The 26,265-nt window shown below is 39.2% G+C and overlaps 1 protein-coding gene across 1 annotated transcript in view; it reads right to left on the bottom strand.

Moving 5' to 3' along the window:
• LOC132788503 (glucose transporter type 1) overlaps window positions 1-26,265 on the bottom strand; it is a 92,778-nt gene that overhangs the window by 33,541 nt on the left and 32,972 nt on the right. The window contains exon 3 of the mRNA XM_060795955.1: window positions 20,450-20,565. The gene's annotated coding sequence lies outside the window, so the exon portion shown is untranslated. The remainder of the gene's footprint in view (window positions 1-20,449; window positions 20,566-26,265) is intronic.

Genomic DNA, 26,265 nt, shown 5'->3' with positions numbered 1-26,265 from the left:
ATATACGAGGAGTATATGCAGTTTTTGGGGTTTCTGTTATGGGACTCATTGACGTGCAGAAGCCACAACGATGCAAAGAGAGCAAGAGAGAGAGCATGGATGCTTGGTAGTGCTACTGTGACTGCGATTGTGGCCTGTGGCAGCCTCTGGTGCCTTGGTTTTGTTTGCGCCGCAAAGTATGCAACGGCTGCTGGTTTTGTGCACGGAAGCCAACAAATGAATTAGCCTCTGCCTCTGCCTCTGCTTCTGCTTGTTGCCAATGTTCGTCTGTCTCACTCTCTCTCTGTGTCCATTCCAATTGTCTCTATGCTTTGCTTGTTGTTAGTTCGCTTGTTTGTTGTTAGTTGTTCTGTGCGCTGCTTGTTTTGGGCTAAAAACTTTGCACTGGCCACAAGTCGAAAACGCATTAAAACTGTAAATTAACTGGAGTATTGTGCAGATCGGTTACGTGCCCTTTCCACACTCTTACACACATAGCATGCCAATGCCCCCTTTGATTAGCCACACGACTGCACTTAAGGCGCGCCTAATTAGAAAATACTGCCCCACGTTGGGCGCCAATTGTAACGAGAGCTGTAAACCGCAGACAGAGCTTTTGTTCAGCATTCAGCATCCAACATCTAGCATCAGTCTCAGCCTCGTTTCAGTCGCAGTGTCTCGGTCTTTAGAACGAGCTGTTAATTATTTATATTTTACATTTAATGCGCAGCTTAGGCCAAAACACAACCACGACTCATACACTTACAATACACACTCGTAGCGGGTGTGTGTGTGTGGCATCTAAGTATTCATATTCACATTCACATTCATTTTCATATTCATATGCTCTAGCCATATCTGAAGTTTTGAGCTTTGAGTCGCTCTAGTTGTTTGAAGTGGGCGCCCGGGCAACACTTCCGCATCAGCGTGAAGCGGTGGCGGTGGCATGTGGCAGAGGGCATTTCATGTGTACAAAAAGGCATAAAGCACACACACACACTCAGATGTAGAGAGAGATTTACATGCATGCATATTGTGCTTACGCATACATTTGTACAAACAAACAAACCCAAAGAGTCTCGTCTCGTCTAAAGTAGAGCGAAGTCGCTCTGAACTAAACTCGTCTCAGTCTCCCGCTCCAGCTTCGTGCTTCATCTTCCCCAACTGCCACACTCTGGAGCTGTAGCTCTCCATGTCCATGTAACATGTTAATGAACTGCGCCAACTGTGTTTGCACAGAACTTAGTGTAATGTAATCCAAAGGCAACCAGGCAGGCAGGCAGGCAGGCAGCAGGCAGCTGATGAGGTAAATGGCACTAAGAAGGAGGGAGGAAGGGGCTAAGAGGTAGGGGGGCAGTCAGCCTGACACACACATACACACACACGTAGGCACACCTCAACGCCCCAATGTGTCGAATGTTACGCCAAGGAGTAACTTTGACATTTAGCATTCAAGGCTTATGAGTGCCACAAACACTGAGCGTGGCGGAGTCTGGGGACCACCCAAGGGGCGGAGGAGGGGGGCGTGGCGGTGACGGTGGAGGCTGCGCTGCTGACACTGAGGCTGCAAACCGCCTGGGCAATTGCCTTATGGTTATTTTCATAGCCCTGGCCTGGCCACAAACTGCGAGCCAAGTGTGACATGTGCTGCAGCAAAAACGAGCACAGAAATAATAAAAACCGAAAAAAAGAGAGAACAGAAAAAAAACCGAGAGAAACACACACGCAGAAAGGGGGGAGAAGGAAGGAAGACAACCTGCAAACAGTTGGGATTTTTAGTAGTGACATGCTCGCTTATGGGCCTGCTGCCATCACAGCATTCACAACAGCACAACATCACAGCACATCACAGCTTCTGAGGCAACTGAGTGAGCGTTAACTGTTAGCCACTGGGAAACTGGGGAAATAAAATGTCGTTGTTGTTGTTGCCTTTTGCTATGATTCCCAAAGATTGCGAATGACTTTCATAAAATGAAATTATGCCAACTCACACTCATCACACACACACATTGCTTTTATTCGAAAAGTTCATTAAAAATGATTATTCTAACGTGTTTTCATTTCGCCATCAACTTTTAATTGACAAATGCGAAATGTCACTTAAAGGATTTCAATCATTTTCTCCTCCCCCAATACTTTCTTCTACATCTTTAAAGTAGGCTGAATTCATGCGATGCAATTACGTTGCCTTTGTTTCGGATAATAATAGACAATTATTGTGGCAAAGGGTGTGACAGTTTAAGACGACAATCACTCAAAGTATTATCAAAATATTCATCGAGCAATTGAAAGGCTCTCGAATTATGTATGCGAATCAACTTTAATTACATTTGGCAATCGAACAAATTGCTCCCCTCCATCCACTCGACATCGAATATGCTGAGTGAGTATTACTTACTGCACTTGGGTGAAGTATCTGGCTCTGAGTGGAAAGAAGACTTCCATCGATTGACACTTTTGTTGCAATTTACGTAAAATTTATGCATCAAAAATGTGGCACTCTTTGCCTATTGACAGTATTTGAAAAGTCTTTGGCAAGTGGCAGCTTGGGTTGAGCATGCAAATCAACTGTCAGTTTGACGACATAATTATTCATATTCTTGGCCAAAAGATGTTACAGAGAGAGACCAGAGAGCAGAGAGGAGTAGATAGACACGAACCCGGACCTGGCCAGCAGGCAGATCACGAAATGAGAGAGAGGAGAGAGAGAAGGGGGACAAGTGCAGGGCACTTGCAGCAGTGTCATATTAATTTAGTCAAGTGGCCACTTAAATTTTGCCACGACAACAACACTAACAACTACGATGACAATGACAATGATGATGACGTTGCTGTGGCAACAAAACCAAGCCAAGTCGAGTCGAGTCGAGCTGAACGTGAAAATGGCAGTCGGTTCTCTTCTGTCTGTCTTTGCTGCGATTTGCATAACTGCATGGATATTAGTTGGCTTAAATGTCAGAGAATTCTCTGATTTTCCACCTTGCTGTGAGTGTCTGAAATGGCAAGGGGAGCAAAGTGAGCGGGGGGGACATAAAAAAGCTAGTTATTTGTCACAAATGTTGGCAGAATTACAGTAATTTCGACTTGTAAGTCATCCAGTGCTATGGCAAAAGTTCCTCACTGACTTTCCAGTTAGCATAACTTTGTCGAACTTTGTCGCTTTTTGTGTGCGCCTCAAAGTATGCAAAGCAAAAGCGCGAGTGACGTTAAAATGCCGATCCAAAGAGAGGCAGCAACAACAAAGCGAGCTGAGTCGAGGCTGTCAGGCCTGTTGTGCCCACCCCCGACCGCCTAATGATTACAAATTGCCAGCGGCATTTTAATAACCGCGCGACCGCAAAACAATAAATAAAAATCAAACAATAAACAAAACGCGCACACACAAAAGGCCGTGTAATGAAAAAGCGGCAGGATAAAGCTGGCAAATCGGCTAAATGCGGCTTAAATGCATTGCTGCGATTAATATTAATTTCATGCAGTGCAGCACAGTAGAGCTGTGTGTGTGTGTGTGTGTGGAGCGTGGCACAGTTGGAGGCCGTCCAAGTTGCCATGTTGCATGTGCAACAAAGTCGACAAGTCAATGCTGCTGTGGCTTGCGTTGCTGCTGCTGCTTTGGCTGTTGCTGTTCGTGATGAAGATGAAGTTGACGTTGTTGGCGCTGCCACAAGCACAAGCCGACAAGATGATGACGATGACAATGGGGCACATCATGCGCATCATTAGCCAGCACCAACGAACGAACAGTAGTCAGTGCCACAGCCAGAGTTGCCAAGTTGCTACGATTCATATTCCCTTTTTACCACCCCCCAGCCCCCCAGAGAGCGTTAGAGCGAACGTCACTCAGTGTGACAGTAATGTTTGCATGTGGTCCCCTGGGTGGTGGCACACCTCAAACGCTGCTCTGTGACTGCTCTCCTTACTCCCCCCGCCCTCACTCTCCTGTCACCATCTCTATCTCTATTTCTATTTCTATGTACTCGCATGTGCGTTGCATTCGCAATAATTTCATACGCCACATAAGCCACACAGATTCAATTCGCGCTCACTCCATTTGCAATAGTAACAAGTAAGAAAGTTACAGTCGAGTGTGCTCGGCTGAGAGATACCCGCTACCCATTTTTAATAAAGGCAAAATATTGCGGTATCATTTTCAAAATATACCGAAAATACTAAAAAAAATACTAAAAATATACCAAATGGAATGTATCGATATAGTACACCGTTCAAAATATACCATGGACGGCTGAATATACCAAATTGTCGGCCAAAGCAACTAAGACCCCTAGTAAGTAGGCGTTTTTGCCCATACAAAAGTATTTCTTTAATAACTTCCACAATTTTTATCTGATCGTAACCAAATTTTTAGGAATCATAAAGACTACAGTAATTATTGTATATACATATAACATGCAAATAAATTAGGCTTGTTATTCGATTTTCTTGATTTGCGGGGGCGGAAGTGGGCGTGGCAAAAACTTGAAAAAAAACTTGATCTGCGTGCAAACATAACAAATGCTGTCGAAAAAAAATTATAGCTCTATCTCTTATAGTCTCTGAGATCCAGTGTTTCATACGGACGGACGCACAGACGGACAGACGGACATGGCTATATCGAAGATGCCTCCTTCTACCTGTTACATACATTTCCTGCCGGCACAAAGTTATAATACCCTTCTACCCTATGAGTAGCGGGTATAAATAGCAAATAGCAATGGCAATCGCAATACGAGTTATGTTTCTATGTATTTGTTTCTTCATATTCTCATTCACATTTTCGCATTGCCATTTTCCACTTCAAATTTCAGTGCTAATTGGTGTCTATAGACTGCAAAACCCGAGCATCGGCATCACAAATTAATAGGCAAAGGTCCCAAAAAGCTGATACGACTACGGCAACATTACTAATTTGCGGCATTTCGACTGAAATGCAAACAACAACACACACACACACACACACACCAGCAAACAGTGACTCACATAAATTTGCACATTTCCACATTTCCAGTTTTACACATTTGCATATTCATGTTCATTTGAATTTTCATCAACAGAAGCAGTTCGCTCTCTCCCTGTCTCGCTACCTTTTGATGAAAACTATCAAATTCATGGGGATAATTAACAAAAGCAGCTTCAACCCCCTCAGCACCTTCCCTCCCCCTCCCGCCAACCTACTTGCTACATTTTTGTACATGTGGCCCAAAAATAGATATTTAATTTGACTTTTAGCGGTTGACGCCAAGGGGATTCGTGCGTCTCTAGCCTGGGGTTCAGTTACACTCTGTGGTTTAAAGTTTTGATCCAGGCAAGAAGAAATATGATGGTTAGCTATAAATTAGAAAGCAGGTTAATGTTAATGTTACCTCTCTCCCTCTCCTTCGCTTGTTTGTTTCAAGTTTGAATGGGGAAATGAGCTTGATTGACAGGGGAACCTTGCTGTGATGTGTCTCAAATTGCGTGACAAGTGGAAAAGTATTTCAATGGAAATTTCCGAGATGTGTTTTATGTGTGTAACCACTTTTCCTAAACAGTTCTAATCACTCGCCAAATGACAAGTTTTCTTTTATATAACAAACGATTAAACATAGATTAGGCGCATTTATTGCGACCCTTGTCTGATTAGTTAAACGTCTGGTAAGTTTAGACTGTCGAGATAAAAAGCCAAAGTGAACAAAAATACCATATTATGCAACAGTTTAAAGTTGAAAGAACAAAATGTGCTTCGATGAAAGCATGAAATTGATTTTCTTGGTTTCGGAAACATTTTAATTTGTGTGTGCATAATAAAATGTTCAATTGATTTTGTATTTATGCACAATTTATAACATGAAAATGCAGTTTCATTCACTTTCTTTGGACATAAAAAACTCGGACACGCATTTAATAAAGTGAAGTAAAAAATGGATAATGGAAAATGAAAAAGGGGGAAAATTGAATGTATTGGCAACTGGCTATTGCTTCATAATAGATTTATGTATACATTTTATGGAGTTTGTTTAGTCGCGTGGAAGTGCTATAAAAATCATAAACAGCAAATTTGCTGGTAACAATAAATGCAGCAAAAGTCGCAATAAAAAATGTTTAACGAATACAGCTAAAAATAGTAAAACCTAGACTGATTGACTGCAAGATACTCAGTGACTATGTTTAGAAGTAGTTGATAAGAAGATAAGGTATGATTTTTAAATTTTATTTATAGATATCAAGTGACTTTCATTTTTAAAGTGTTACTATCTCATCTTAACTATGAATCTATATTGTTGAACTATATTTAAACAAATTTAAACAAATGTTTTTTCAAGTAGAAAGATAAGTCACGAATCGTAGTTTTTAATTACTGGTATTAAGTGACTTTCATATTTAAGGTATTATTATCTCATCGTCTCTAACAATCAAAACTGATAATCAACTATATATAAGCAAATGTTATTTTAGCTTTCAATTATTAATAGTACGAAAATGTAATTTTTAAAGTATTTGTATCTCATTATTTTTAAGAATCTTTATTGCTAATCTACGTTATAAAAACAAATGGTTTTTAATTATTAAGTTTAATTTTTAAAGTACTTATATTTTTTTTAACTACAGGAGATGGTTTTTGGAATAAGAAGATACATAAGTCACGATTCGTAGTTTTTAATTACTAGTATTAAGTGACTTTCATATTTAAGGTATTATTATCTCATCGTCTCTAACAATCAATACTAATAATCAATACTAATAATCAGCAAATGTTATTTTAGCTTTCAATTATTAATATTAAGTAAAAGTATTCGTATTTTAAAGTATATGTATCTTACTATTTTAAGGAATCTTTATTCTCAATCAACGTCATTTAAAACAAATGTTTTTCTAGTTATACATTTTTAAGTTTAATTTTTAAAGTACTTATATTTTTTTTAACTACAGGAGATGGTTTTTTGAATAAGAAGATAAGTCACGATTCGTAGTTTTTAATTATTAGCATTAAGTGACTTTCATATTTAAAGTACCTTTATCTCATCTTTATTCCCAATCTATATTGTTAATCAACTCTAACGAAATATATTTGTAGTATTTATTAATAAATATTAAGTGACTGTCATTATTAAAGACTTCTTATCTCACATTCTCTAACAATCTATATTTTTGTTAATCAACTCTTTTTAAACAAATGTTTTTTGGAGTACAGGGTAACTTATATGAATGAACGCCGTCATCAGCGGCAACAACAATAACAACAGTGGTTAATAAATAACAAAATAATCACAATAAATAAATTGTGAGGCCGGAAAAAGGTAGTGTAAATGTTTATAGAGAGGTAAGCATTGTTGTTGTTATTTTTTTTTCGATTGTATTTCGTTGTTATTGTTTTCAGTTGCAACGTGTTTTTTTGTAAACTTGGCTTTGCTTTCGCCGTTCATTGAACGTTTTAATTGAGTTGAGGTTGTTGCTTCTGCTTCTTCTTCTTTTTCTGTTTCTGATTCTGTTTCTGTCTGTTTGCCTGTCACAGTTTCAGTTCCAGTTGCAGTTGCAGTTGCAGTTGCATTTCGATTTTATTTTGTTGGAAATTAATTTTAAATCCAATTGTTTTTCAGTGTCGAACAGCATCGTTCGTTCGCAAACGGCGCAAACTTGTTGCAATTTTCACTTATTGCTTTATCATGTCATGTACTTTGTTGTTGTTATTCTTCATGTCTTGGGCAATGTACCTTGACAGGCAGCGAGAGCGAGACAGCGAGACGGCGAATGTGCAGAGCAAATGGTACAAGAAGAAGCAGCAGAGGCAGACGCGAAAAAGAAGATTAATGCTATCGAAATATAATAAAAACGAACCTTGCCTGGATTTATATTAATTTATGTTTTAAAGAACCAACAACAACAGCAACGATGTCGGAGATGGCGATGGCGATAAACAAAAATGCGGCAATTGTGTTCGTATTGATTTAAATGAGTTGCGTTGATTGCCGAGTCACCGCACACGCACGCACGTATTTAATTATAGTTTATAACACTTTTCAGGCCCCGAAATGGCTGTGAAGTACTATAGACCATACATGCTCTGCGCCGATAGCAACGAACATAAAACTGTTGGTAATTTGCGTTGTTTTGCCAAGATATCGTCGTGCACACATTCACAAAGCCAAGCCAAACTAACAAGAATAAGCACCAACAACGCGTAATTAGTGTTATAAACACTGCGACTACGAATAATCGTAGAGAGATGCACGACACACGTGAACAACTGAACTGACGAGAGACAAGTTCACGATCGCACTGCCTCTGCCTGAAGCTTTTCAGTCGCAGCACAGCAGCAGCGTCAACAGCAGCAGATCAACCGCGTTAGCTGAGAGAGCAAAATCAGCTGAGAGAGAGAACGAAAGAGCGGAACAGCGGAGAGAGCGATAAGCAGAGAGGCGAAGAGCAAGAGCTGGCGGATAACAACGTGGCTGGCTTTAAGGCGAAGGCGAACGCGAAGCCAGGGCAAACCCCAAACACAATAAAACATGTAAAAGCGTATTAGGCAAAATGGGTCGACTGCGCGATACCCTTTATTGATATATGTATGTTGATAATGTTAATATACTAAAACATGAAAAAAAATCTTTTTTTCTGATTTATTTATTAGAGCTTAATAAGTGGCTTAATAACACATGGATAGTAAAAATAAATTAAAACAAACGTCTATACAAAAAAATGAGGATTACATAATAAAAAATACCAAACAATAAAATATAATGAATTAAGGTTAATATTAGTGAATCAATTTAAAAGCACTCATTAATAACTATATTATTAAATGTTCAACGATAATTTTATAACGCAGTGAGCAATCGTATATTTTCCAATTACTTCAATAGCATGTATACGTCAATTTCCTTTAATAAAAGTACCTGAAAACGTATATTTTTGAATTTCTTTGAGAAATCTATATTTTGACTTTATAAAACTAGTTTTTCTGCTATAACGTTAATATTTACGCAGTAATCAACGTTAATACTGTGAATAGACTTTGCAATAATTAGTTTACTATGTTATATTCAGACACCACTTTATATTAAGTGCAAGAAAACAAACTACAAAAATGTATATTAATTTACAAAAGTATGTTGATTAATTTAATTTTCTGTAAATTTTCTCTATTTCACAAATTACTTCACAAGAATTCAATTTAATATACCTACATTGTAGATCACCTACAGGGTATATAAACCTGCTATAGCAAAGCTGTTGTTATTGATATTGGAAACGCGACGAAAGTTGAGAAGCAAAACAAAACTGCAACAAAACATGAATGAATAAAAATTCGAAAGCAACTTTTAATTGCGTCCAAGAACTGGTAATGCCCTAAATAAATAAATAAATAGCATAATTTGTGAGATGAAACTGATAATATGAAGAACTAAAATACTGAAATGCAATGCAAATTATGTGAAATTCCATTGCAAATGCAAGTAAATCCCCAAGCTATTCGTTAGAATAACTTTTATATTAATTTCCATTTATTTAGCTGTAATAAGGCATTCATTAAAGTTGTCACGCAGCTGATCAAGCAGCAATGTAATCGCATACAGGTTCTAAAAATAATTCGATATATTTAATATTGGCTCCAACCACAAGCGGGATGCGGGCAGTTGTTGTTGTGACAAGCTTGAAAGCAAGCCGCCACTCCCCCTTTTTTTTATGAGCAAGCCAAGGTCAATGTTATAAAAAACACTTTAGTGAGGTTTTCCATTTGTGCTCAAAAATTTACATAGCAGTTGTAGAGCGTAAAGTGCAGGGAAAAAAAAGGAGCGCTAAGCACAAAGCAATGGCAATGGCATTGGCAATGGAAATGCGAATGCGAATGCGAATGCGAATGGAAATGAGAATGAGAATGAGAAGCGATGCCAAAGAGGCGACAGCTTTCGGCTTTTTCAGCTAAGCAAATAAAATTTGAATACCCAAAGCTTGAGTGTTGAGCGTTTGGAGTGTGTTTTTTGGAGGTGCTGAGTGCTTTTTGAAGTGGCCACCGAGTCTCTTACTTAGTTTTCCGCTATTCGACTCGAATTTGGGAGTTTAGTTTGTGGCTGCTAAAGTGAGAGTGAGAGCAAACAGACAAGATACTTAATGTAATCGCATTTGTATATGGAGTAGCGATAGGGGAGAGACAGAGAGAGCACTGAACATACAATTAGACAGCCGCAACACAAATGGGCCTGGCGTGCAGCCCTGTTATCAGAGCTGCGACAGCTGCAACAACAATTAACACAACACAACAACAATTGTTTGTTAGTAGCAACAGCAACAGCAATTCCTATAGGTGGATGAGTAGATTGTTGAGGCGGCTTAGTGCCTGTTGAACGTGTTGCGGCAATTAGTTGAGTGATTCGAGTGGCGAATATACGAACGAGAAGGGCGTTAGCTTTATGGATTGCAGCAAATAAGTAATTAGCTCTTGTTCTCATTCTCATTCTCTCTTTACTAGAGCACAGCTGGGGAATTTTGCATTGCCAGCTCTCTCTCTCTCTCTCTCTCTCTGTCTCTGTCTTTCTCTTTGACTTTGAATAGCTTTCAGTCCATTGCTCATTAATCTTGCTTCGAAATGGAGGCAGCCAAAGCTCAAGCTCAACAGATTTGCTGGCGCGTGCAGCGCCTTTAAGTATGCAGCAAACGCTGCGATTTACCCCACTTTGCATACGTGTGCGATTATATATGTGTGTGTGTGTGTGTGTGTGTCAGTGTGTGTGCTTTTGCAATTATTTATGTTGTTCATTTGTTTAACGGCGGCTGGCAGGCAGCTTCAACAAAAGCGAGCAATAAAGGCGACGTCGCCGCTGCTGACGTGAGCAAGGACGACAAAGACGACATGTGGCTATAGATGTGGCTGAGGATGCGAATATAGATGTGGCTCTGTAGACGTCGACTACGACGTCGATGTGGATGTGGACGTGGCCAGAAGGAACGATATCATTTACATGCCATGCAGGCGCGCGTTCAGGCCACAGCCACAATGACGCCCACATGGCCGCATACTACAATGGCCAACACAGGACACACACACAAGCGGGGGAAGGAGAAGGGGAGGAAGGGCAGGCAGAAGTCCTTCCACGGCCAAACATGAGATGTAAAGTTTAACACATAAACTCAAGACAATTTGTGCGCGTATGTGTAAGGAATAAGGCAAAAGGCAAATAATTTACAAGTTCTGAAAAGAAAAGCCAGTCAGCGAAAGAGATAGGAGATTCAAGGGGAGGTCAGAGAAGGAAAGAGAGAGAGAGGGCAAACATGTGCAAATATAAAGAGCGGTCTCAGCTCTGTTTCTTCTTGTTCTTGTTCTGCTTTTGCTTTTGCTGTTGTTGCTGCTGGCGTAGGCCGAAGCCGAGACCGAGACCGAAGAACCGAGAACAGCGCCTTGCCTTGCCTGCCAAGTGTATTAAACAACAACGCACATACGCACACACAGAGAGACAGACACGCACAAGGCTTAAAATGTGTTACAGCAAAGTGTAAAAATAAATAATTTAAAGTGTGTGTAAGGACACGCTGCAAACGGTCGTCGTTGCTGTCGTCGCTGCCACCGCCATAAAGCGCCAAAGGAGTCGACAGCGAAGGCGGCGTAAATAGTACAAGTCACACACACACTCACACACACACACACATGCATGTGTGTCCTTACTTAAATGTGCATGTGTGTGTGAGTGTAATATTTTCTTCATTTTTTTTTTCTGCGTTCAGTAAACTTTTGCGCTTAATACCACAGCAGCAGTAACAACAACAATAATAACTACAACAAACGGCAGCTGCAGGTTGCCCTTTGAAAGTGTTTTCCGCAATACAACGAACAACAACAACAACACCAACAACAACAACACCAACTACAATAAGTACAGCAACAACAATAGTCAACAGAAAATAGAGCAAAAACGAGAGAGAAATTTATTATGTTGTTGTCCATGAAGAAGAAAAAAGCCAAGAAAGCATTGGCGACTTTAGCTTAAGCGAAAGTCAGCACAACAAATAGATCAATAGATAATAACTGTTCAATGACAATAAATGTTATTTTCTGCAAGCACAAATTTCTGCCAAAACTTCCATCTTTAAGATTGCTTCAAGTGCGTTTCTACTGATATATAAAAAGAAGTAGCGAACTACAATAAAACTAAGTGTTATTTTCTGCTTGCAATCTAAAATGTGATTTTATAAAATGAATTGAATAGAAAATTTTAAAAATTTATATATTTATTTTTTTTTTTTTGATATATGTCACGGAATTCTTTGTATATTTTAGTTCTTTTAAGGCAAGACTTCATAAATTTTCTATACTCTTTTATAGAGTATTTCAGCTGATTAAAATTGCTTCAATGGCATTTTAGGTATGTGAAGAAGTAAGCAACAACAATAAAAGTAAGTGTTATTTTCCTATAGCAATCTAAAGAAATAATATCTTTAAAATGTAATTTTATAAAATGAATTGAATAACAAATTTTAAGGATTTCTAAGTTCATTTTTATCTTAGATATATGTCACGAAATTCTCTGTATATTTTTTTGTTCCTTCCAGGCAAGACTTCATAATTTAACAGTGCTCTTTGCTCTCAGCAGATTAAGATTGCTTCAATTACATTTTAAGTATTTGTAGAAGTAAGGAACAACAATAAATATAAATGTTATTTGTTTTTGGCAATCTGAAGAAATTATATGAGTATAGTTCAATTTTTTAAAATTAATTCAATACAATATTTTTGGAATTTTAAAGTTAATTTTTATCTTAGATATATGTCACGAAATTCTATGTATATTTCAGTTATATCAAGGCAAGACTTCATAGAGTATTTCAGCAGATTAAGATTGCTTTAATTGCATTTGAGGTATGTGAAGAAGTTGCGAACTTCAATAATAATAAGTCTTATATGCTGTTGGTAATCTCGAAAAAACAATAAATGTAAAGCTCGAATTCTTAAAATTAATTTTATACAATATTTTTGGAAGTTTAAAGTTCATTTTTATCTGAGATAGATGTCATGAAATTCTTAGTTCCTTCAAGGCAAGACTTCATAATTTTGCAATGCTCTTTGTTACAGTATTTCAGATTGCTTCAATTGTATTATAGATATGTCAAGAATTAGCAAACTACAATAAAATTAAATGTTATTTGTTGTTGGCAATCTGAAAAAATTATATGTGTATAGCTCAACTTTTTAAAATGAATTTAAAACAATATTTTTGGATGTTTAAAACTCATTTTTATCTTGGATAGATGTCATACGATTTTTAGTTCCTTCCAGGCAAGACTTCATAATTTTGCAATGCTCTTTGTTAGAGTATCTCAGGAGCAAACAGCGAAAGTCAACCGCAGAGAGAGGCTGCCAAGAACAAAAGCGAAAGATATGAACAAAAAATTGGCAACTCTGCGCAATTATGGGGATCTTTCTGGCTAGAGGAATCAAAAAACAAGAAAAAATTCAAAAAGAGATAAAGTGGGAGAAGAAATGCGATAAGTGTCTATGGGTTGAGAAAGAGCAGTGGGTAGCTTAGGAATTTGCATATCTGGCATAAAACGAGATGCCAGAGAAAGTGAAAATTGTTGCAAAACAAAAGAAAACTGAAATTGGAATAGCTGGAATAGGTTACGAACCCAAAAACTCATTTGAAACTTTCTTTCTACCATTCTCTACTCCTCAGTCTTGGCAGCGTCCCATATTTACATAAGCTTCGAAGAATGCTTATCTCTCGAGAAAGAGAAAGAGGTCAAGTTGGATGCTCTCTATCAGTGGCAAAAATATGTCACTTTATTATTTATTTCTTTGCTTTAGTTTTCATAATGAGCTTAAGCTACTTAACTTAAAGAACTACCATAGAGTATATATTTATTACTCAGCTTGCATTTCTTTTTTGCTCGCCACAATCAATCCTCTTTTGAGCTCTCAGTTCTCGCTTTTCCTTTTCACACTGACTTATTTTATGTGGCTGCAGCAAGCTTTCTACCTTCTGACCTCTTTCGTTGCCCGTTCTCAGTGCTGCGAGAAATCGTAATTCATATTAAAGGAAAATTCTTCGACAATATTTGTGCGTTGGCTTCCTTCATTTTATTTTCTCTTCTCTCTTCTCCGACTTTCCACTTGGCCACACAGAAAGGTGCGGAAAGTGCAGCACATTTTTCATCATTTAGCAATCTTCCATTTACTGTTTATCAATATGGTGACCATCATTTTTTCCACCATTCGCCATTCTTCTCAACCATCCCACCATCCCACCATTTGCAAGCCATTAAAGATGCGCAAATAGCGTCTGCATTGCTTCGCAAATATTAAATAAAAATGCGTTTTTCTGCTATTGACAATTTAATAGATGTAATGCTATTTTCCATTCTTTGAGCCTTCTTTGCTTTTATTTGCTTGTTACTTGTTCATGTTGTTGCTCTTGTTTTTGTAGTGCGCAAATATTTATTTAATTATTGCGTGGACAAAGGCGTACAAAACAAAAGCGACAGAAATATGCAGCAAATTATCTTGCCGTTGGCAAAAGCGAGAGAGAGAGTGAGAATGAGAGACAAAGGAGAATGCAAATAATAACAATAAGTTACTTAATTAAATTTTTTACATGCCACTGGACTCTGCCACAGGAGGCGTTTGCCGGACACAGAGACACAGAGAAACAGAGCGAAACATTGCCTCTGTGTCACGCTTTGTCTCGAGGTAATTATTATTGAATTGTCTGGGTAAAATTTCAATTATGAAAACCAAATAGTTCAATTATATGAACGCATCTCCGATTTCCATTTACCCATAATTGTTAAACGACAGACATGAATAAAAAAGGGAAAGCCACTGCTCATTTGATAAGCGACTTAATTATAAAGGGATTTGGCGAAAGGCGTCATAATTAAGCACGCAAAAATGGAATTAATATGTCATTTTGATACTATCACATTAGTGCCACATGCTGCACACCCTCTAAACAAACAGCGAGTGCAACATCAAGTGCAGCAACAGCAACAACAACAGCAACAGAAGCAGCAGCAGCCCGCACAAAATCAAAATCCAAACTAATCAAATCAAATTTCAATTATTGTGCTAGGCCATGTGGCTTGTGGGCGTGGCCAGCTAGCAACCAAAGGGGTTACAATGCAATGAGCCTCCACTCTTTGTCCGTTTCCCGTTGCCCGTTGCCCCTTGTGTGTCGTACATTGCCATTTCACTTGATTACATGCATTTTATATGCGCCCGCCTGAAAGTAGGCTACACTTTTCAATCACAATCAAATTTTATACCCCACACATGCACACATTCACACACACACATACAGGTAAGCTGTGTGTGTGTGTGCGATTTACCCGTAGAATCTCACAATCAGATTCATTTACATTTCCGCCGCCCAACAAAACAACAACTAGCAACAACTCCATGGCATACACGTCGTATACTCATTGTTTCGCAGGTTCAGCTGATTGTGAGCGCACTTCGAAATGGAATTTTAGATAACTATACTATCAAATTGAAAGCTGCAACAATGCAAAATTGAGCCTTGAATTTAGCTCATTCAACACACACAAAACAGCAAAACAGCGGCAAAATGTTACCACATTGTGAATGAATTTTGCAATAATACGGTTACGATTATAAAATTGCATAAATAGACAAATTGCAAATCGTTACACTCTCAATAGACTAATACCTAACAAACTGAGCGAATCTTTTGTGAACAGACTTCACTATACGTTCTGTTATGGCTTGCAAATAATTGTAGCATACTTTTAAGCGCTTTTTAAATTTCCCACTTTAACGAGCAAAACTGTAGTTAAATGCAGTAAAGGCAACTGCAAGTAAAAGCCAGAAAAAAAAGAGAATTTATTGAATCTGAAATTTCATAGGTTTTATTAAATATTTTTATGCGCACATTGGGTAAATTTCAAATATGAAATGTTGTGCTTTAAATTGAATAAAAGCAGCCAACAAAAATGCAATATACAATTTGATAGCAATAATAATAAATAAAATCAAAGTCAGCTGCTGCTGCTGCTGCAACGAACGCTAAGCATAATTTAGTGTATCGTAAAGTTTTTCGACGAAAAGTAATTTCGTAGTGCTGCCACACGCATGTGTGTGTGTGTGTGTGTGTGAGTTGCACATGTGCCATGAAGGGAGAGGGAGGAGGAGGAGGAGGGACAACAATTGGAGGGAAAACATGCAACCAAATTGACAGTTTGTTAGTCAGGCTTGACGACTCTGGCTTGGCCGAACTTCATGTGTGATTTTAGTGTGCACAACACGTCGTATACGTAACGTACTTAGTAACTATTTCAATGCTGTCGATTGAGCAACATTCTTTTTCCTTTTTTCCTCATTCTCATTTACATAACAGCCAAACAACTGAGTGTATTAGACATGTGTGTGTGAGTGTGTGTGTGTGTAGTCAATTCGGCGTTAAAAAGCGTTAAATGTAACAAGCCAGACGGGAAGCAAGTTCGCCTTCCAGGCAGCAAGCAGCAAGGAGTCATTCTGCCAACTACCACAAGCAACAACAATAAAAACTAAATTTAAAATTGGCAGCCGCACACTATAATACACACACACACACACCGAAGAGAGGGAGGCAGACATAACAGCAATTTTGCTTGTTATTCGCTTGAGTTTCATTTCGTTGGTGGCGTATAATTTACATTTTACTTCGGTTCATGAGGTGCCATAATCATAAATTGACAAGTTGAAATTTGCACATGACTGTGGCGCTGCCTTTTTTTTTCCCGTTTTTCCGTTGGCTGTATCTGCATTTTTAATGCATTTCTCCGAAACGTGAAAAGTGAAGAAGAAATGGGCAACGATTCTCATTCTCCCATCAGTTTTTTGCTGCTGCCCATTAAAGTGCAAAGTGTTTCAGGCGCTTGCAAATTTTTGACATGTTTTTTAAGTAAACTTTTTTCTCTCTCTCTCTCTTGTTCGGATTTTATACCCACTACCCATAGGGTAGAAGGGTATTATAACTTTGTGCCGACAGGAAATGTATGTAACAGGTAGAAGAAGGCATCTCCGACCCTATAAAGTATATATATTCTTGATCAGCATCAACAACCGAGACGATATAGCCATGTCCTTCTGTGTGTCTGTCTGTCTGTCCGTCTGTCCGTATGAATACCTATATCTCAGGGACTATAAGAGATAGAGCTATAATCTTTTTTCGACAGCATTTGTTATGTTTGCACGCAGATCAAGTTTGTTTTAAATTTTTGCCACGCCCACCTTCGCCCCCGCAAATCAATAAATTCAAGTAACAAGCGTAATTTGCAAGCTACAGCTGCGAATTTTGGTGTATACAATAATAACTATAGTATTTATAATTTCTAAAAATTTGATTGCGGTCAGATACAAACTGTGGAAGTTATTAGAGAATGTATGTATGGGCAAAAACGCCTACTTACTAGGCGTCTTATGTGCATTGGCCGACAATCTGGTATATTGTGCCGTCTATGGTGTATTTTGAATGCTATATTGATATACCAAATATACCATTTGGTATATTTTTAGTATTTTTAGTATTTTCGGTACATTTTTAAAATAATACCGCAATATTTTGCCTTTATTAAAAATGCCATTTGGTATATTTTTAGTATTTTTAGTATTTTCGGTATATTTTGAAAATAATACCGCAATATTTTGCTTTTATTCAAAATGGGTAGCGGATATCTCACAGTCGAGCACACTCGACTGTAAATTTTTACTTGTTATATTTTTGCAAGGCAGGTTACAAGAAATGGTCGACGCAACAAACACAAATTGGCGCGGCTTGTTTACATGATTGCTAAAATATATGCAACGTAATGAAAATTCATCGGCAACAGCACAAAAAGCAAGCCAGAGCGAGAGAGAGCGAGAGGCAAGTGAATTGATCGAAAAGTTCGTAAACTTTTCGATTTAATTTTTTTGCATTTTGTCTGCAAGTTTCATTTGCCGGCAGAGGGCAAAGTTAATTGAATGGCTTGTACTTCATTTAGAGTAAAGTTTCGACACAATCGGCACAGTTGCATAGCACATTGCAGTGCAACACATACAAATAAATATACTAACTATGTATGTGTGTGTGTATCATCAGATTTTGGACAATCCTGGAGCTGGAAAGGCAGCAATGCGGTTGCCTGCTAATGAAGCAAAAGGCGCAACGTGTCCTGATCCACAATAAAAATGCAAATATTTAAACGAGTGCCGCAAAAGCACGCAAAAAAAAAATAACACAGACAGAGCGAAAGAGAGAGAGAGACTCACAGAAGTCAGGAGTTGGTTGGGTGCTTAAATAAAAACCGCAAAACGCAAACAGAATACGCTACAAATACGTCTGTCTGTCAGTCTCGCTCTCTCTGCCTGCCTCGTTGTCTGTCGGACAGACAGACTGTCGCTATATTTGTGTGAAAATTAACACGCAATTTCAGACTGGCCAAAAGCGAGAATAAAAATCAAAATAAAAAACGAAACGAGTTAAGTCGCGCCAAAACGTTTAAAGCTGAAAATCAAACAGACAAAAGACGTGACTGGCAGGCAGGCAGACAAACAGACAAACAGACACAGAGACTGAGAGACAACACGCAAAACGATCGATGAACACAACCGAAACGTTGAGATAACCAAAAGAAAAGAAAAGAAGAAAGATGAAAACACAGCTACTCAGACTTTGGTCTTAGCCTTAGCTAAACTCAACTCATCTGGTCTCGGTTCTCGGTTCTCGGTCTTGGCCGTAGTCGATTTGAGTTGACTTGGGTCTTGGCTGGCACACTTTAAAGCATTAGTTGGACATTTTTATGGGCATGGTATTAGGCGCTTAAGACGTTCAAGCCAAAAGGATAACAACAACGCGTCGCACACGCTGCCAACGTGGACAAAATGGACGACGACGAAGGCAGACGACAGCAGACGACGCAAAGACGGACGGACGGACGGACAAACAACGGGCATATAAAAGCAAAGAGGCTAAGTGACAACTAAACTTAATGGCACTTCAACAGCAGCATGGGAAGCAATGGACGCACAAGAGCCCAAGACCAAGCAGAAGACCGACCAGACAGAGCAATAACAACAGCAAGGAGAACTGAACTGGCTATATCTCCAGCTGTAGGTGCGGTGCAAAACTCAACGGACATTAGCCTCATTGAATTGAATGACAAAACAAACGACGAGCGGAAAGGCAACGGCAACAGCAAAGGCGAAAGGCAAAGGAAAGGAAAAGACGATGACAACGACAACGAAGACGACAATGTTGTGGATAAGGATAAGCAGTGCGACAACAACAGCAATAAGCTGTTGTACAACAACAAAGCTCAGCCTGTCCTCTGTTCTCTGTCTTCTGTCCATGGCAAGTGTCGCTGTTGCCCAATGTGGAACAGCGACGAAAATTTTGTATCTAGACAGCATTAAGATAAAGCAAGAAAATGCATACATAAACAACCACAACAAGCCAAACAAACGTTTGACCCCCCGTCGACGAACTGCCAATACACTTGCTCAGCCTAATGATGGTGAAGCTTTATGGCATACTTGAGCGATTTCGAATTTCGTACTGCGACGAGGCGTATACGTAATATCGATAAAGTGCATTTCCATTCTAATCTAGCGTAATTTTAAAGCAATTGCTCGAGGCTTTGGCAAAGATCAGCAAAGAAAGAGAGAGAGGGAGAGAGAAGGAGAGAGAGAGAGAAAGAGAGAGAGAGAGGGAGAGAGACAGGGAGAGTAAAATAGAGCAGTTGAAACTGTTGTTTGGGAAAATCCTAGTGTTAAATATTAATATACTCGCCTATATCCATTTACATAATAATGAACATTTTTGGGTTACAAACTTGATGGCAAAGTTAACGATGCCATCGCCAAAAGCATGGCAACAAAAAACGCTATTAAGGCGAGAAAGAGATGGCCGAAGGTTGACCCAAAATAATGGCCACCAATCTTCGCTTTACTCCTGCCACCTCTCCTCCCTCTTCCCTTCAACGCTTCGTTGGCGCCCCACGTCGCCAGAAATGGCCATACAAATGTGTGAAAATAGTGGACAATATGTGTGGAAGTCCAAGTGCTTGCTTGTCTCCCATTTGTTCGTGTGCGTGACTGTGCATGTGTGTGTGCAAGTGTGCGAGTATGAGTGTGTGAGTGTGTAGATGAAGGTGCTGTTAACGCCATTTTTTTGCGTTGGCCTCGATGCCATTTTGCTGTCTATTGTTGTTGTACAATTTCCGCATCCGGCGCGTAAACGTTGCCGCTGGCCAAAGCTGAAGCTGAAGTCGAAGCGTGCGCGTATTGGTTTATGCATGAGGCGTTTGGCCACGCCCCCACGCCTCCGTTTTTGCGAACACTTCATTTGTCAGCGCTCTGCTCAGCGGGATAGATTCTGGCATGCATTTAAATGAAATGCCAAGCGATTTGAGGCTACTAAGCAACTAAAGAACTCAAGAACTGAATAACTGAGCCAACAGAAGATACGAGAGTCAGAGAGACAGAGAGAGAGAGACAATGTCGGAGACTCTTTCAAAATGCACTTACCAAAACTGCATCAATTATTCAGCAGCCCATGGCCGGGCTGGGCCTGGTCAGGGATTGAGCCAAGTCGCCAAGTCGCAACGAGTTGAGCAGTTGAGCGCTTCGAGTTTGATGCATGCCTGCGATGAGAAAAAAAAGACAGAGAAACAGAGAGAATGTGTGAGTGGGATGCTTTGAGAATGCGAGAACGAGAACGCGAGAGAGAGATGTAAAAATATGGCATAAATATTAAATGCAAAATAGCAAAAGCGAGGCTAAGAAATCTTCCAAACTGAAAGCAACTGCCCTTCAGCAGCTTCAGCAGATGGCAAAGGAATCTTTTCGGGCGGGTGGCGTGAAATTCTTGAAGTAGGTAAATTTACTAAAATTATGCACATTTTGCCATATTTTCATATATATATTTTTTTTTCTTCGTTTGTTATAAATAAATCAAATAAAATATGCGCGCGCGTTCACGCTGAAAGCTGAGGCCAAGAAAAACGATAACAACATTCAGCTAGTTGGGAAGCAAAAGAGCAAAAGAGGGGGGCATTGGTTAGAGAGAGGGGGTGGAAGGGGGAGTAGAAGGTCCTTTGTGACCTGGTTTTTGGTCATAACAATATTGCCAACCGAAGCGTGGTGCAGTGCACACAATTACCGTGCCAACGTTTTGCTGGGCGATAGCGAATGGCGAGGGCGTGGCATTGTGCCACTGACGTCATTGCTGCACTCGCCTCGCACTCGCACAATTACCATTACGCCCTGGCGACGATAACGACGCCAACGACGACGACGACGACGATGGCGACGACGTGACCTGGCGACGGTCACTTGGGCTATGGTTTAAAGCCTGCCCATTGCATACTTTCAGGCGTTGCCCATGGCTGACAAATAGACGCTTCTATATGCATGAATGTCCCCCATCCCCCTCCTTCACTCTTCACTCTTCAGTCTGTGTGTGTGTGCGAGTAACAAGGTTAATCAGCTGCCTGTCTGCTCATTTTAATTGGCTTTGAGCTGGCGTCTTAATTGAGTTATAAAAATGCGAAACTATTTTGCGAACAGCGAAATTTAATGCTCAAACGCTTGATGAGACTTTAAACTTAAGACTCGTAAATAACACAGAAAATGGAATAGACGATGAGACACAGTATTAAAAACTAAAAAAAAATGCTGAATTAAAAGTTTACACACAAAAATGGAAGTGCGAACTGACTGAATAAGATTAAGCGACTAGCAAATGCGCTGCGGATGAACATTTGAATACATTTGGAGCAGATAATTCCGCAGGGATCAAAAAAGCTACGCAAGACAAATGACACTGCAACTGGCTCTGAAAATATTATTTATACGAGTATCTCTAGTTTTGTGACACATTTAAAATCTGCACTTTATTTAATGAGTCATTTATTTAGAGCATTTTCATTTTTAATGATGCAAAAAATTGCAATCGCTTGAAAATACGCAATTAATTTGTTGCCGTTTCTCTGTTTTTTTCGTTCGTTATTTAAGAAACAAAATATGCAGCGAGCAAGTTGATGACCTGGCGAGGGAATTTGTTTTACTCTTAATATAATTACAAACCCTTTTAATATTTTCATCTCTACCTTTTTTGCCGGCACTTGCTCTAAGTGTATCGCGTTTGCGTTCGCTTTTTTTGTTTTTATACCCGCCACCCATAGGGTAGAAGGGTATTATAACTTTGTGCCGACAGGAAATGTATGTAACAGGTAGAAGGAGGCATCTCCGACCCTATAAAGTATATATATTCTTGATCAGCGTCAACAGCCGAGACGATATAGCCATGTCCGTCTGTCCGTGTGTCTGTCTGTCCGTCCGTCCGTATGAAACACTGGATATCAGAGACTATAAGATATAGAGCTATAATTTTTTTTCGACAGCATTTGTTACGTTTGCACGCAGTTCGAGTTTGTTTCAAACTTTTGCCACGCCCACTTCCGCCCCCGCAAATCAAAAAAATCGAATAACAAACGTAATTTTAAAGCTTGAGTTGCGAATTTTGGTATATACAATTATTACTATAGTAGTATATTAGTAGTAATAGTATGATTCCTGAAAATTTGGTTGCGATCAGATAAAAATTGTAGAAGTTATTAAAGAAATAAATTAAAGTATGGGCAAAAACGCCTACTTACTAGGGGTCTTAGTTGCTTTGGCCGACAATCTGGTATATTGAGCCGTCTATGGTATATTTTGAATGCGGTACTATATCGATATACCACACATACCATTTGGTATATTTTTAGTATTTTTGCAGTATATTTTGAGAATAATACCGCGAAATATATTGCTTTAATTCAAAATGGGTAGCGGGTATCTCACAGTCGAGTACACTCGATTGTAGCCCTCTTACTTGTTTTTATTTAACTCTTTATAAACTGCAGGGCAAGAGAAATTAGAGGAGCGAATGCCAGCAGCGAAAATAAACAAGCGAGTGAGCGTGTTGGCAAAAGCAAAGGCAGGTCAAAAAGGGGGACAGTTCAGAGTTCAGCGGGGGGCAAGGGGGGGGGGTTAGGTCGCATCACGATAACGCTTTGTAAATACTTTTGCTGCACTTTGGCTGTTGTTGGTTTTTTGTATGCTTTCCTATTTTTTTTTGTTTTTTTTTTGCTGCTCATCTCTTCTTTCTTTTTTTTTTGTCGCTTCCTTTAGCTTGGCATGGCAAATTTTTATCTCCATTTGCGCGTTGCGCTCGTCTTTTTTTTGCGCTCGCTAGTGTTTTCTTTTTTCGGTGGAGCTTAACTGGGAAAAATCACGAGCAGGACAAACAGGACAGCGCTGCAGCTGCGCTTTTGTTTTTCGGCATTAGGAAACGGCAAAAGGATATTATTAAGCGTGGATGTCAGCGTTATCGCCCCAGAGTTTTGGACAAAAGCAAGCGCTAAGTGCACAGCGGCAGGACAGCAAATAGGACTAAGAAGTGTCTGCACAAGAGAGCTAAAGACGTGGCAGAGTCGGGGAAAGAGGAAAGAGGAAAGAGGAGAGAAGCAGATCCCTGACGCTGTTCGGAAAGCTCTTTGCCAAATTAAATATTAAAACCATGTGCACTTATGCAACTTTAATGCAATTTTGGGGCAAGTAAACGAGCAGAAAGAGCGAGCAAAAAAAAAATATTGTATGTTTTGGTGGCGGCATCAAATAAGAGCGAATTACGCGAGCATACACCACGTATACTTAATTTTTGTGTGTCTGTTTCTGTCTGTCTCTGTCGCTGTGTGTGTGTGTGTTCGTTCAATGGCAAATGCCTGCGGTTTTTGTGCGCATATAAAAAAGGATTAATACACTTAAAAGGCAATGGCCAAAGGGGCGGCGAAGGCGTGGCAACGGCGGGTTCTCAATTACAGGGCCACGCTAAGCGCACATTTACGTGAAAGCCAAATGAAGCCACACAGCCAAAAGCAAAAGCAAAAGCAACAGCAAAACAGGCGCAACTACAAAACACGAAGCCGCAGAAAGAGCGCAAAGATGTTGAAGAAGCAGAAGTGAGGAGAAAGGAGAGAAGAGAGAAGAGAAGAGGAGAGCAGCAGGCTGGCCAATAAAGCGAAGCCGCCTTAATTTAGAGGCAGGCCAAGTTTATGTCGCGCAATGGGCATGAAAAATTCAACAGCAGCGCTGACAACGTTGACAAAGGCAGCGATGGAGGGAAGAGGGGGCAGTGAAGCATAGGCACAACTGGCACTCAACCCTCAGGAGTTGCTGTTGCTGTTTTGAAATGCCAAAATGTCACAGGCGGTGCTTGCTGTTGCTGCTCTTCTTCTTGTTGTTGTTGCTGTTGCAACTTGAATCACATCCTTCCCGTACAACTAAACATGTGATTTTCGGTCAGACAATGCACAAACACATACATTCTAGTTATGCATATGTGTCTGTGTGTGTGTTGTGCACTTTGCTGCTTCGCTTGGCTTCGCTTCGCTGTCTTGGCATTTTACGTGCGCCCCTTTTCTGTATGCCACACAGTTGAGCTCTTGTTGCAATTGTTGCTGTTGCAGTTGTTGTTGCTTTTTGTTGTCGCGTTGTTCAGCTGAAACAAAGTCGCGCTCCCTGCTGATCCCCATTGTACTTCCTTCCCTTCTCTTCCTCTCTCCTTCTCTCTCTTTGGCCACCACACAAAACTACATTTTACTGCATGACAATTTATTGAGTTCTTTTTTGGTTGTTCCCCTTTCCTACTCCCCGCTCTTCACCACACTTTGCTTGTCCCCTTACTCATTTGCCGCTCTGTGTGGTTTTTGGGTTTTGGTTGCTCTACCCCTCTCAGCTCCTCCTCCTCCTCACCCTTCTCCCGCCCTTTTGCCATTGTTCGTTCGTAGGTTCGTTTTGCTGGTTGTAAATTTTTATTGTTCGTCTTTGCGCTATGGCAAAAATGCCGCACGACTTCTTGTTTTTCCAGCAGCAGATAGTATGTATTTTATTTGCCATGCTAACTGCAAGACCAAAAGTAGTGGGAGTTCCTCTCACTCTCACTCTCCCTCTCCATCTCTCTCTCTCTCTCTCACTCTTTCTCTAACTTTGGCAAGCAGTCAATGTTGTGCACAATTTATACAAAGTTGAGTTTTTGCCAGTTGATGCCAGCCAGTGATTGCTTTAAAGCCAATGAAGCTGCTCAGTTTTCACTTTATGACAATCACCTGTTCACTTGGCACACAAAGTGCAGTTTATCAACTGCACAATGTAATTGTAAACAAGCATAAAGAGAAAACAAATGCCACAACAATATAAAGTTAATTTCACAAAAAGCTTCACGACTATTTGATTAACATTGTAAGTTTTGGCATTGTGATTTAATATTTTGTAATCTTTATATGCGATTTATACGAAATGGTATTGTTTTGGGTCTGTAAAGTGATTAACATTTTAACATTAACGTAATGTGTGAAAATAAAATTCATTACTTTAAACATTTAAATTGATTTCATTTCATTTCACTCATTCGTTCATCTGCATTTAAACAAGCTTTCAAATATTTTCATTCAAATAGTTAGTTCCATTTAACAATTGCAGAGAAAACTTTGTAGAATTATTAAGATTTTTTTTAAAGAAGATCGGTTTCCTTATTTGAAATTAATGGCATGAAAAATGTCTCCAAATATCGATAACATATTGGAACACTGATGACACAATAGAATTGAATTGATAAACGCTTTCTTTCTTTTAATAATCATAAGTTTAAAATAAACTAAAATAATGTGTGAAACTAAAATTCATTACTTTACAAATTTCAATCAATCATTTTCCTTTCATTTTCTCGTTCATTTTTTTACGCAATTTAAATGCGAAATACCATTTAATTTCACTTTTATTTATTGACTGCATTTTAAACACGCTTTCAAATGTTTTCATTCAAATAGTTAATATATTTTCAAACAATTTTTTCCACTTTAGTGTATTCGACATTCGTCCACGAGCTTTATTGAAATTAGTATTTCAATTGGCAATTTCGTTTATACTTAAATTTGTCTTGTTTGCTCTCGTTGTGGTTGCTTTTCTGTTTTATTTCCCTTCGTTGTTTTTTTTTTGTTTTTTTTTTGTTGGTCTGTTTTTATTTTATATGCAAAATTTAGTAAATATCACAGTTGCTGCTTGTGCTTGCTTTAGTTTTATGTTTGTGCGTTTTTATTTGTTGCCTTCGCTGTTGGTTTTACTGCTGCTTTCTGTGTATCTTTGTGGCCTGTAACGCCCACACACACACACACACATACACATAGAGAGGCGACACACACACACACACACACATGGCACATCATGCGATTTATTTACATATTTCGTATGTTTTCATTGCATTTGCCGCAGTTTGAGAGCAAATATCACAAACATAAATA

Source organism: Drosophila nasuta, chromosome 3 (assembly GCF_023558535.2).
Source record: "Drosophila nasuta strain 15112-1781.00 chromosome 3, ASM2355853v1, whole genome shotgun sequence".
NCBI classification, from domain to species: domain Eukaryota; kingdom Metazoa; phylum Arthropoda; class Insecta; order Diptera; family Drosophilidae; genus Drosophila; species Drosophila nasuta.
Note: the sequence above shows the minus strand (reverse complement) of the source record. Positions and strands in the feature narration are given on the sequence as shown.